Below are 12,527 nucleotides of genomic sequence, written 5' to 3'. Positions count from 1 at the left end.
TGTTCAAAAGATAGATTATTTCTAGCTTTTACTATAATAGTATACTTAACATCACCTGGTAATTGATCTCGAAGAAGAAATTAGAAATCAGTCCCCAAATTTTGAAATGAGCAACCAAGAAGTCTTTTTCATTTTCCACAGTTTTCCCACATTTTTTTTCTAAGAGACAGGGTCACGCTCTGTCACCCAGGCTGTAGTGCAGTGTGATGATTATAGTCTACTGTAACCTCAAATTGCTGGGCTCAAGCAATCTTCACGCCTCAAGTTTCCAAACGGCTAGGATTAACGGCACACGCCACGATTTCAGGCTAATTTGCTTATTTTTGTAGAAACGGGAGTCTTGCTATGTTGCCTAGGCTGGTTTTGAACTGGGCTCAAGCAGTCCTCTTGCCTCGACTTCCCTAAGTGTTGGGATTATAGAGGTGAGCCACCGTGCCTTCTTTTTCTTTTCTTTTTTTTTTTTTTTAATTCTGTTTTAGGGCTGGGCACAGTGGCTCACGTCTGTAATCTCAGCACTTTGGGAGGCCAAGGCGGGTGAATCATGAGGTCAACAGATCGGTACCATCCTGGGCAACGTGGTGAAACCCCATCTCTACTACAAATACAAACATTAGCCAGGTGTGGTGGCACGCGCCTGTAGTACCAGCTCCTCGGGAGGCTGAGGCAGGAGAATCATTTGAACTCAGGAGGTGGAGGTTGCAGTGAGCTGAGATTACGCCACTGCACTGCAGCCTGGCAACAGAGCGAGACTCCATCTCAAAGAAAAAAAATTCAATTCTGTTTTAGAAAGGAAATCCCTCTTGCCAACATCTGAGTAATATGTCTTTACTATTATTATTTATGTCTGTTAGCTTTACAGTTCACAAAGCATTTTCTTATATATTGTCTCATCTAATCAACACAGCAGCTCTATGAAATAGGCTATTATTTCCATTTTACATTTGGGGAAATTAAGGCTCAGAAAGGCTATGTGACATGTTCAAGGTAACACATTTAGTGTCAGAACTGGGATGTGGACCCAGGTCTTGGGACTCCCGAAACTGTATCCTTTAATATGGGCAAAGTGCTATGCTGGTGCCTTGCCAGACTTGTAGATGGCAATGGGAGAAGGGCAGGTTTGGAACAGTTCCCCAGGCAGAGTGGGTGATGTTATTAGTAAGATACAGAGAAAGTGCTACAGACAATGGCTTTGCAAGGACAGAGCGTTTCCTTCCACAGAGGGCATGCTGTAAGCTTTGGGAAGAAACGTGGCCAAGTCAGGTCTTCAAAGGTGATTAGGGTCTAGATACTCAGAATAAGAGGGAGAGCTTTCCACAGGCTCAGTGAATGGGAAAGGAAAGTGTGGCTGACTAGGGAAAGTGCGAGCACTGGGAGCAAGAGATGGGGCGTGGCTGGGGAGGACTGGAATTGTAATTCTAGCCTCACGGAAGCTAGAGCCAGCAGGGCCTTGGGATCATCTCGGGAGGAAACCAGAGATGTGAGGAACAATTTGCTGAAGGCAGAAGCAGGCAGGGAAAGGGCAGGGTAGGGTTCTTACTCGGGCCAATGCTTCTTCCCTGCAGTAAACCTGATGAATCTCAAACTCAGGTGCCATTTCCTTGGAATAATATTTCCTGTGGGGCGTGATGGCTCACGCCTGTAATTCCAGCACTTTGGGAGGCTGAGGCAGGAGGTTCCCTTGAGCCCAGGGTTCAAAGCCAGCCTGGGCAACATAGTGAGCCCCTGTGGTTAAAAAAATAATAATAAAATTGGCTGATAGTGGTGGCACGTGCCGTAGTCCCAGCTTCTTGGGAAGCTGAGACAGGAGGATCACCTGAGCCCAGAGAGGTCAAGGCTGCAGTAAGCCATCATCGTGCCACTGTAGTCCAGCCTGGGCGACAGTGCGAGAGCCTGTCTCAAAAAAAGAAAAACAATGTTGTTCAAGTTGTGTAGTGTACGGGAGGAAAGAAGTATGCCAATAACATAGGACAGCAGCCGGCTCTTTTTTCCTCAGGATGTGGAGAGTGGGCGCCTTGGGAAGATGAAATTGAGTATGTGCGGGGGAGGGGTCAGATGAAACAAGGTCGGGAGGGGGGCGGGGAGAGCTGGGGCGCTGGAGGAGCTGGGGCTCGCGCTGCGGGGGAGGAAGCGCCTTCTGCGGTCGCTGGAGGGAAGTGGCTAGGAGAATGCTGGGGCTGTAGAGGGGTCTGCTGGAGGGTCTGGGACAGCAGGCACGGATGCGGGACATTTCCGCCCGTCACCCTGGCAAAGCGCTCGCAGGTCTGGAGGGACAGAGGTTCTCAGACCCAAGTGGAGAAAACCGGGAATTGTTCCGGCTCTGGGGACTGACATTCATCGCGGCAGTTTCTAGTGGCAAAACAGAGGAAACAAAGGAATGATGAAATGAACTGCGCTGCCTTCATGCCCCGGATGAATGTTCAGCCATTAGAGAAGAGTGAATCCCAGCTGGGATTTGGGGTTCCACAGTGTACTAGAAAAGCAACACAAAGAGAGGCGCCTACTAGAAGATGCCATTTTGGAAAACAAAAGCAAACGCGCGCGCGCGCGTGTGTGTGTGTGTGTGTGTGTGTGCGCGATGTTACATGGGCATGGGGAAATTACGGAAGTAAATACGTATGCTTGTGTAAATTGGGATGGTGGAAAATGAGGAAGAGGGTGGCGGGGGAACCTTTACTACTTACGGAGAAAACGGAGCAAGTTCTCATAAGAACACCAAAACCCCCTCCCTGCCCCCGTGCCCGGGCTCCGCGCTCACGAGGCTAAGATGATGCCCATGGGACGCCCCAGGGGCCCTGCCCGCAGCCACGCTGCTCAGAGTCACTTCTAGTCTCTCCGCTCTTTAAATAAAGAGGGTGAGATAGGGACAGGCTGGAGCCGGCAGCGGTAGCGGAGGGCGAAGGCTGGAGGAGACGGGTCCGGGCGCCCCTCGCTCCTGCCACGCTGCCGCGGCCCCAAACAAAGACAGCTGCGTTCGACGGAAGTGCAGGGGCCCCTGCGCGCAGGACCTGAATCGCCTGTCCCGTCTGCCCCTGACGCCCACGCACTCAAGCGGCTGCCCACTGCCCTTCTATCCCCCAGCCATTTGCTTCCCACCCCTTTTATTTTCTTTACCCCTCCCCTTAGCATCCTCCCCAACCTCTGATACACTTTCTAATGAATTTACCTAGTCTAGGTATTTTGTATAAGTGGAATCATACAACATTCGTCCTTTTGTGCCAGGCTTATTTTGTTTAGTATAACGTTTTTTATTTTCTTTTTTCCTTTAATTGAGACAGGGTCTCGCTCCGTTGCCCAGGCTAGAGTGCAGTGGTGCCATCTCGGCTCACTGCAACATCCACCTCCCGGTTTCAAGCGATCCTCCAACATCAGCCTTCTGAATAGCTGGGACTACAGGCACAGGCCACTATGGCTGGCTAATTTTTGTATTTTTGATAGAGATGAGGTTTTGCCACGTTGCCCAGGATGGTCTCCAACTCCTGAAGTCGAACGATCCTACCCCCTCAGTCTTCCAAAGTGGTGTAATTACAAGCCTGTGAGCCACCATGCCCACCGCTTAGCATAATCTTTTCAAGCTTCATTCCAGCTGCAGTATGTATGAAAACTTCGTATCTTTCCTTTTTTTTTCTTTTTTTTTTTTTTTATGAGATGGAGTCTCGCTCTGTCACCCAGGCTGGAGTGCAGTGGCACAATCTCGGCTCACTGCAACCTCCGCCTCCTGGGTGCAGGCAATTCTCCTGTCTGAGCCTCCCGAAGTAGCTGGGATTACAAACGCCTGCCACCAGCCAGGATAATTTTTGTATTTTTATTAGACACGGGGTTTCACCATCTTTGGCAGGCTGGTCTCGAACTCCTGACCTCCTGAGCCACCCACCTCGGCCTCCCCAAGTGCTGGGATTACAGGCATGAGCCACCACACCCAGCCGAGAATTTCATTTTTTCAATTGTATTTGTGGTAAAATGTATACAACATAAAACTTCCTTTTTTTTTCTGGGAGTTTCGTTCTTTCACCCAGGCTGGAGTGCTGTGGTGGGCGTGATCTCCGCTCAATGCAGCCTCCACCTTCCGGTTTCAAACGATTCTCCTACCTCAGCCTCTTGAGTAGCTGGGACTACAGGCAACCACCACCATACCCAACTAATTTTTGTATTTTTAGTAGAGACGGGATTTCACCGTCTTGGCCAGGCTGGTCTCAAACTCCTGACCCTGTAATCTACCTACCTTGGTCTCCCAAAGTGCTAGGATTACAGGTGTAAGTAACCACGCCTGGCAAAACTTCCTATTTTAACCAATTAAGTGTACAGTTTAGTGGCACTAAATATCACATGGTTATGCAATCACCATCATCATCCATCTGTAGAACTCTTCCATCATCCTAAACTGAAACTCTGTACCCATGAAACAACTCCTCCCTCATTTCCCTCTATCCACCTCCTGGCAACCACCATTCTATTTTCTGTCCTTATGAACTTTGGAGCATCACTTTTCTGGGACATCTGCAATGGCTCTCTGGAGGATTGTGTCTCCCCTTTCTTTAAAATTTATTTTTCTTTGTTCTTTTCTTTTTTTGTTTTTGGTAGAGAAGGGGTTCACTTCATTGCCCAGGCTGGTCTCCAACTTCTGGGCTCAAGCAATCTGCTTGCCTTGGCTTCCCAAAGTGGTGGGATTACAGGCATAAGCCACTGTGCCCCACCTGTGGTCTCATCTTGGAAGGCAAGAGGAATAGAGACAGCCATAATCGGCCGGGCCTGGTGGCTCACGTCTATAATCCCAGCACTTTGGGAGGCTGAGGTGTGTGGATCACAAGGTCAGGAGAGTAAGACCATCCTGACCAACATGGTGAAACCCCATTTCTACTAAAAATATAAAAATCAGCTGGGTGTAGTGGCGCATGAGTGTAATCCCAGCTACTTGGGAGGCTGAGGCTCAAGAATTGCTTAAACCCAGGAGGCACAGGTTGCAGTGAGCTGAGGTCTCGCCACTGCACTCTATCCTGGCATTAGAGCAAGACTCCGCCTCAAAAAAAAAAAAAAAAAAAAAAGAGATAGCCATAATCTGGAGAATACTGAGATGTGGACAACAAGGAAGACAAAATTTGGTCCTATGAGAAATCATCTGTGAGGAAGAGTGGATGGAACTGAGCATGTTCAAGACAGTGAGATCCTGAAATGATTTCAATTCATGTAAGAGAACCAAAACCAGAAAACAAGGAGGTTTCAGTTTATCAACAGATTACTCAAAAAAGTTTCATTTTTTATTTAGCTTTCTGACTCTGTGCTTTCAACTTCAACACTTTCACAACGATTTTCTACTCCTCGATAAGGAAAGCATGCTTGATCCTGTCACAAACACAGTTAGCACACATGGAACCACCATAGGCCCTGATGACATGTTTCTTTGTTTTGGACAACCTCATAAGAACTTGAGGCCTTATGGCAAAAACCCCTCGAAGTCTGCCTCGGCACAGGCCACATGCAGATTTTGGTGCTTTCCTTTGTAACAACCTTCATGGTATAAAGGTAAACAATTCTATTACCAGAGGTTTGGGACAGCCTAGTTTTGTTACAGGCAATACTGTAGGAAAGCCTACGTCATTATGTCAAACGCCAGACTATTTTGAGTGCCTCTACACTAGCTCAAAGGACTGCTCCTGAGAGCTCTAGGCTTCCTTGGCTCCTTGGATGGCAGCCGATTGTGAAGGAAGTAAAGACAGGGAAAAGACAACAGCAGCCATACCTGCAGACAACATTCTATCAACAGATTTAAAAGGAGCAAGCACTGTGATATAACTGGAGAACACTCAGGCGATCACACAGTCTGTCTTCATCTAAGTGAATGGTGATTATGTAGGAAGGTGGATAGAAGATACTGTCAATAAAAATATAAAGGGAATCACGTTAAAAATTTTTCAGTAGCCACATTTTTTTTCTTTTTGAGATGGAGTCTTGCTCTGTTGCCCAGGCTGGAATGTAGTGGCAGGATCTTGGCTCACTGCAAACTCCACCTCCTGGTTTCAAGTGATTCTCCTGCCTCAGCCTCTTGAGTCCCTGGGATTATAGGCACACCACCATATGTGGGTAATTTTTGTATTTTTAGTAGAGACAGGGTTTCTCCATGTTGGTCAGGTTGGTCTCAAACTCCTGACCTCAGGTGATCTGCCTGCCTCAGCCTCCCAAAGTGCTGGGATTACAGGCGTGAGCCACTGCACCTGGCCAATTTTTAAACTAATAATGAAAGGCTGGACATGGTGGCACACACCTGTGGTTCCAGTTACTCAGGAGGCTGAGGTGGGAACACCTCTTGAGCCCAGATAGTTGAGACTGCAGCAAGCTGTGTTCATGCTACTGTTCTCCAGCCTGAGCGACAAAGCAAGACCCCATCAAAAAAATAATAATAATGAGGCGTCTCACATTCTTTTTTTTGACACCTGGTCTCTGAAATCAGGCTGGCTACATTTCAAGTGTTCTCTAGCTACCTACAGCCACTGTACTGGACAGTGCAGGGTTGGAACCTGGACTTAGGAGTCAGACAGGGCTGGGGTCAAGCCCCACATTCCATCCCTTACTAGGCTGTGTGACTAGGCACATTACTTAGCTTCTCCTATTTCTGTTTCTTCATCCATAAAATGAAACTAAAAATAGTACCTACTTCATAGGGTAATTTTGTGGATTAATGGCACATGAAGCATACAGTACATGTTCAGTAAATGTGGGCGATTATTAGCAGTAAATTTGGTGGTTACTGAATTATGACATTGCAGTATCACTGTTAGGATGACCTCCATTCCCATCAGATGATGTGACTTGGAGATATTCCAAATGCGCAAGGTTAAAAAACAATAGACGAACCAGGAAAACCTATTTGTAACACATATGAAAACAAAATGTTGTTATTCTTGCTATGTAGGAAGTGCTAGCAAATAAATAAGAAAATGAATACCCATGGAAAATTCAAAAGAAACAAACATCTGAAGTAATTTTTTTAAAGCAAGATCCACTTTAAATAAGTTCAACTCTCCTTGGAATCAGACATAAAAATAAACAAAAGACATTGTTTTGTTGTTGTTAGTGTTGAGTAACAGGTCAACAGCCAGAATTTGGTAGCACCTAATACTGAAGGAGATGTGGGAGGATCCCTTCTCTTTTTAAATCAATATTTCCTAAAGTTTTCATTGTTAGATCTGACCACAGACTATCTGGAGAAAATAGCTGAGTTCTTGCTTCAAGGAGGAACTAGCCAGCCTTTTCTGCCCACCTTTTTCCTCTTCCAGATAAAGCTGAACAGCCAACAAACCTCTCCTAGCACGTTGACTTTTTCCTTGTCATGTGTGCAGACTCTGCACATTAGCTTTGCTAATAGTCCTTTACCACAGGTGTTGACATTTCACGTGGCTTGAAATAGCCCCCAGCATTGTTCTACATTTGGACAGGGCTGACATACTTAAGCCATAACACCCCCAGAATATTCTTAGACTTCTGGCTAACTCCTTCAGGAACATTTTGTCTGCCAGTAGGATTGGCTACTTAATTTTTAGGGCCCAGGAGAAAATGAAAATATGGGCCCCTTTCTAATAAAAGGAGGAAAAAAGCTCTTTCTTTTTTTCTACAGTCTCTCTCTCAACCTGTCATGGTGTTTTTATTTGCTATTTATTGTTGTTCTCCCTTGGACATGGAGATACTTCAGAGGTAAGTGCAGGGCCTCAAAGATGCCCAGGACCCTGCTGCAAGACAGCATGCATTTTCCAGTCTGGGAAAACTTGATGGGGAGTGGGGTGAAGAGACTAATGCTTTTTTTTTTTTTTTTTTGAGACAGAGTTTTCCTTCTTGTCCAGGCTGGAGTGCAGTGGCACAATCTTGGCTCACTGCAAGCTCTGCCTCCCAGGTTCAAGCAATTCTCCTGCCTCAGCCTCCTGAGTAGCTGGGATTACAGGTACTCATGCCACCATGCTGGGCAAGGTTTTTTGTATTTGTATTTTACTTTTTGAGACAGAGTTTTGCTCTTGTTGCCAAGGCTGGAGTACAATGGCACAATCTCAGCTCACTGTAACCTCTGCCTCCTGGGTTCAAGTGATTTTCCTGTCTCAGCCGTCCAAAGTAGCCAAGATTACAGGAAACTGCCACCATGCCCAGCTAATTTTTTTGTATTTTTAGTAGAGATGGGGTTTCATCATGTTGACCAGGCTGGTCTCAAACTCCTGACCTCAGGTGATCTGCCTGCCTCAGGCTCCCGAAGTGCTGATTACAGGTGTGAGCCACAGCACCTGGCCCAAGAGACTAATTCTGACTGATCCAAGTCCTTAGTCTTCTGTTCTTTGCATTCTGCTACATAGTGGTGCCTGGAGCCGAAAGATGCCTCATGGTCCAGCCATCCCAAGGGGAGGGAGGGTCACAAGGTAACAGGAAACACTGAGAGAAAAAAAAAAAAAAAGCATAGACTAGGAGATCAAAATATTATCTCTTCACACCCAGCAGTGTCTGAGAGCTGGGTTAATGAGTATGCCTCAGAGAGCTGATCCACTCTGTGTTACTAACCCAAGTCTTGAGCCAGGCAAGGTGGAGGACCAGTCAGGCTAAGCTCTGAGGTGAGGTGATATAGTGGGGATCTCTGTGACAGCAACGTGACCACTGAGATTGGAGCGATGCAGCTGTCAGTCAAGTACTGCATGCTAGCAACCACCAGAAACAAAGATGCAACGAGCACATTCTGCCCGAAAGTCTCCACAGGGTGCACACTCCTGCTGACACCTGGATTTCAGTTCAGTGACACTGATTTCAGACTTTTGGCCTTGAGAACTGTGAGAGAAGAAATTTGTGTTGTTTTAAGCCACCAGGTTTGTGGTAATTGTTACATCAGCCATACAAAACAAATATGTCCCCAAACAGGTGTGGAAATTAAATTCAATTTCCCCTTCCAATTCCATTTTTCTAGAATTTGACAAAATTATTCTAAAGTTCTTTTGAAAAAAAAAACAAATATAAACATGACGAATTTTTTTTTTTTTTTTTTTGAGACAGAGTTTCACTCTTGCCCAGGCTGGAATGCAATGGTGCCAGACCAGCCTTGCCAACATGGCAAAACCCTGCCTCTACTAAAAATACAAAAATTAGCCAGGTGTGGTGATACATGCCTATAATCCTAGCTACTCGGGAGGCTGAGGCAGGAGAATTGCTTGAACCTGGTGGGGGTGGGGTGGAAGTTGCAGTGAGACAGAGCAAGAGTGTTTTTAAAAAAAAAAAAAAAAAAATGGAGTTGCTTGAAGGTTGGTGGCACGGGGCTGAAGCCTAGCAGACGGAGCGATCATATCGCGCAGACAAATTTACTATTCGGACAAATACAACGAGGAGGAGTTTGAGTATCGGCATGTCATGCTGCCCAAGGACATAGCCAAGCTGGTCCCTAAAACCCATTTGATGTCTGAATCTGAATGGAGGAATCTCGGTGTTCAACAGAGTCAGCGTTGGGTCCATTATATGATCCATGAACCAGAACCTCACATCTTACTGTTCTGGCGCCCACTACCCAAGAAGCCGAAGAAATGAAGCTGGCAAGCCACTTTTCAGCCTCAAGATTTACACAGCTGTCCTTACTTCCTAACATCTTTCTGATGACATTCTTGTGTTGCCTTCTTGTTTCTCACTTTGATATTTAAAAGATGTTCAATACGCTGTTTGAATGTGCTGGTAACTGCTTTGCTTCTTGAGTAGAGCCACCACCACCATAGCCCAGCCTGATAAGTGCTCTGTGGACCCACAGCCTCAGCTGAGTGTGTCCCCAGAAGCCACAGTATGCTGTGTATCCAGAACACACTTGGCAGATGGAGGAAGCATCTGAGATTACGACCATGGCTGTTACAGGGATAGTGTAAACTTGTTTTTGTTTTTTTCTGCCGGGTGTTGTATGTATGGTGACTTGTGGATTTATGTTTCAGCGTACTGGAAACTTTCCATTTTATTCAAGAACTCTGTTCATGTTATAAACCTTGATTAAAGAGGAAGTTTTTATGATCTAAAAAAAAAACATTTACAGTCAGGGTCTTGCTCAGTTACCCAGGCTGGAGTGCAGTTGTGGGCTCAAGAGATCCTCCTGCCTCAGCCTCCCAAGCAGCTGGGAGTATAGGCACATGACACCATGAGTGGCTAATATTTTTTATTTTTACTTTTGTAGAGGTAGGGTCTTGTTCTGTGTTGCTCAGTCTGGTCTTGAATTCCTGGTCTCAAGCGGTCCTTCTTGAGACCTTGGTCTCCCAAAGCATGGGGATTACAGGCATGAGCCAGGGCTCCTGGTCAGTATTTTATCTTTTAAGAACAAGTTTGAATATGCTTCATTGCAAGGTATATTACTTTCACTGAGCACCTAGAATTTCTCAAGTTCTTTGTATATTATATGAGTCTTTCACAGCAACATTAAGGGACAGGTGAAATCAATAGAAAATAATTCCTGGCTGGGTGCAGTGGCTCACAACTGTAATCCCAGCACTTTGGGAGGCCAAGGTGTGTGGGTCACCTGAGGTTGGCAGTTCGAGACCAGCCTGACCAACATGGAGAAACCCCGTCTCTACTAAAAATACAAAATTAGCCGGGCATGGTGGCGCATGCCTGCAATCCCAGCTACGGAAGGCTGAGGCAGAAGAATTGCTTGAACCTGGGAGGTGGAGGCTGCAGTAAGCCAAGATCTGGCCACTGCACTCCAGTCTGGGCAACAAGAGCAAAACTCCGTCTCAAAAAAAAAAAATCCTATTTACAGCGTAGGCAATTAAGACCCATTGTCAGTCATCTAGTAGGCATCAGGACTGGGATTTGAAAGCACTTCTCTAAAGTCCATGTCTTTATTTGTAATGCCAAAAGACTGCAAACAACCTAAACATCCCTTGGTGGGAATCACTTAAATTATAGTACGTCCACACAACATAGTACTCTGCAGCTACAAAGATAGATAAAAATGAGGATACTCCCATATACCAATAAGGAAATGTCCTCGGGATAGAGTGTTAAAGAGGGGGAACACCCAACAAATGTGTAGAACATGTGTACAGACTGGCACCATTTATGTTAAAATGGAGTAAAGAAGAGTATAAATTTGTTTTAGCTTATATGTGCATAAAAAACGTTAGAAGGATAAACACAAACCTAATAACAGGGTTATCTACTTAGGGTGGGGGAACTGGGCATTTGTGGACAGGGACAGGGGAGATGTACATCTTTTAACTTCTTTTTTTTTTTTTTTTTTAAGAGACATAGGGTCTCGCTATGTTGCCCAGGCTGGAGTACAGAGGCTATTCCCGGGTGCAATCCCACTACTGATCAGCACAGGAGTTTTGACTTGCTCCGTTTCTGACTGGGCCAGTTCATCCCTCCTTAGGCAACGTGGTGGTCCCCTACTCCTGGGAGGTCACCATATTGATGCTGAACTTAGTGCGGACACCTGATCGGCATAGCACACTACAGCCCAGAACTCCTGGACTCAAGTGATCCTCCAGCCTCAGCCTCCTGAGTAGCTGGGACTACAGGCACACGACACCACGCCCAGCCATCTTTTCATTTTTTTAGTTTTGACTCATACACATAAATTACCTGTTCAAGAAAGCAAATACATATAAACTTTTGTTTTTTTTGAGACAATCCTGCTGTCTCCGAGGCTGTAATGCAGTGGCGTGATCTCAGCTTACTGCAACCTCTGCCTCCCAGGTTCAAGTGATTCTCCTGCCTCAGCCTCCCGAGTATCTGGGATTACAGGTGCACGTCACCACACCCAGCTAATTTTTGTATTTTTAGTAGAGACGGGGTTTTGCCATGTTGGCCAGGATGGTCTCCATCTTTTGACGTTCTGATCTGCTTGCCTCAGCCTCCCAAAGTGCTGGGATTACAGTCATGAGCCACAGTGCCTGGGCACATATAAACATTTTTAAAGCAACATGAAATTAAAATTGCTGTCCCTTCCTTCCACTGTACATGTACCTTAGACATCTTTGGAGGGCAGTCTGTCCCCCTTTCCAATGAATTCCACAGGGCAGCAGGCCTCAGGATGCCCTGGCAGCTCTAAGGATGGCTTCAGTACAGCCTGGGGAAGGTGGCACTGCCAGCAGGCAGCGCCAGGCCAAGTGTACACTCTTTCCTTATCCCTGACTCAGAAAAACAAAACCAACAGGCAAATCCACTCGTCAGCATTTCTGAAGCCAGCTGTTAACCAATCCTCTTCCTGCCCTTTACTCTCCTTTTCTTCCTTTTTCCAGAAAAACCTGGAAAGCTCTGTAACTACTTTTCAAAGTGCTGTACTAGCTCTAGCTGCCTTGTTGTTTTCCTTCTCTAGTTTGGCCTGTGTCATCCTCTCAGGCAAGTACTGCAGTCAGACTTCCTGCCAGCTTGCCTACTGGGTTCATCTGTCTTAAAAAAACAAAACAAAAAACCTGTGTTTTCATAGAACTGACAAACCTCAAATCTGAAGTTATTTTGTCCAACACTCGACACAGAGCAGAAGAACCCAGTTGTAAAATTTAGCAGAGTAAATCTATTTGCTTTTAAAACCCATTCCT

The 12,527-nt window shown here is 45.9% G+C and overlaps 1 pseudogene; it reads left to right on the top strand.

Annotated features, from left to right (window-relative positions):
• Nucleotides 1-2,216: 2,216 nt before the first annotated feature.
• LOC116560382 lies at nt 2,217-10,000 on the top strand (annotated as a pseudogene).
• Nucleotides 10,001-12,527: the final 2,527 nt, after the last annotated feature.

Source organism: Sapajus apella, unplaced genomic scaffold, assembly GCF_009761245.1.
Source record: "Sapajus apella isolate SASKATOON/1434 unplaced genomic scaffold, GSC_monkey_1.0 scaffold26, whole genome shotgun sequence".
Lineage (NCBI taxonomy): Eukaryota > Metazoa > Chordata > Mammalia > Primates > Cebidae > Sapajus > Sapajus apella.
This window is presented reverse-complemented; position numbering and strand designations above follow the sequence as displayed.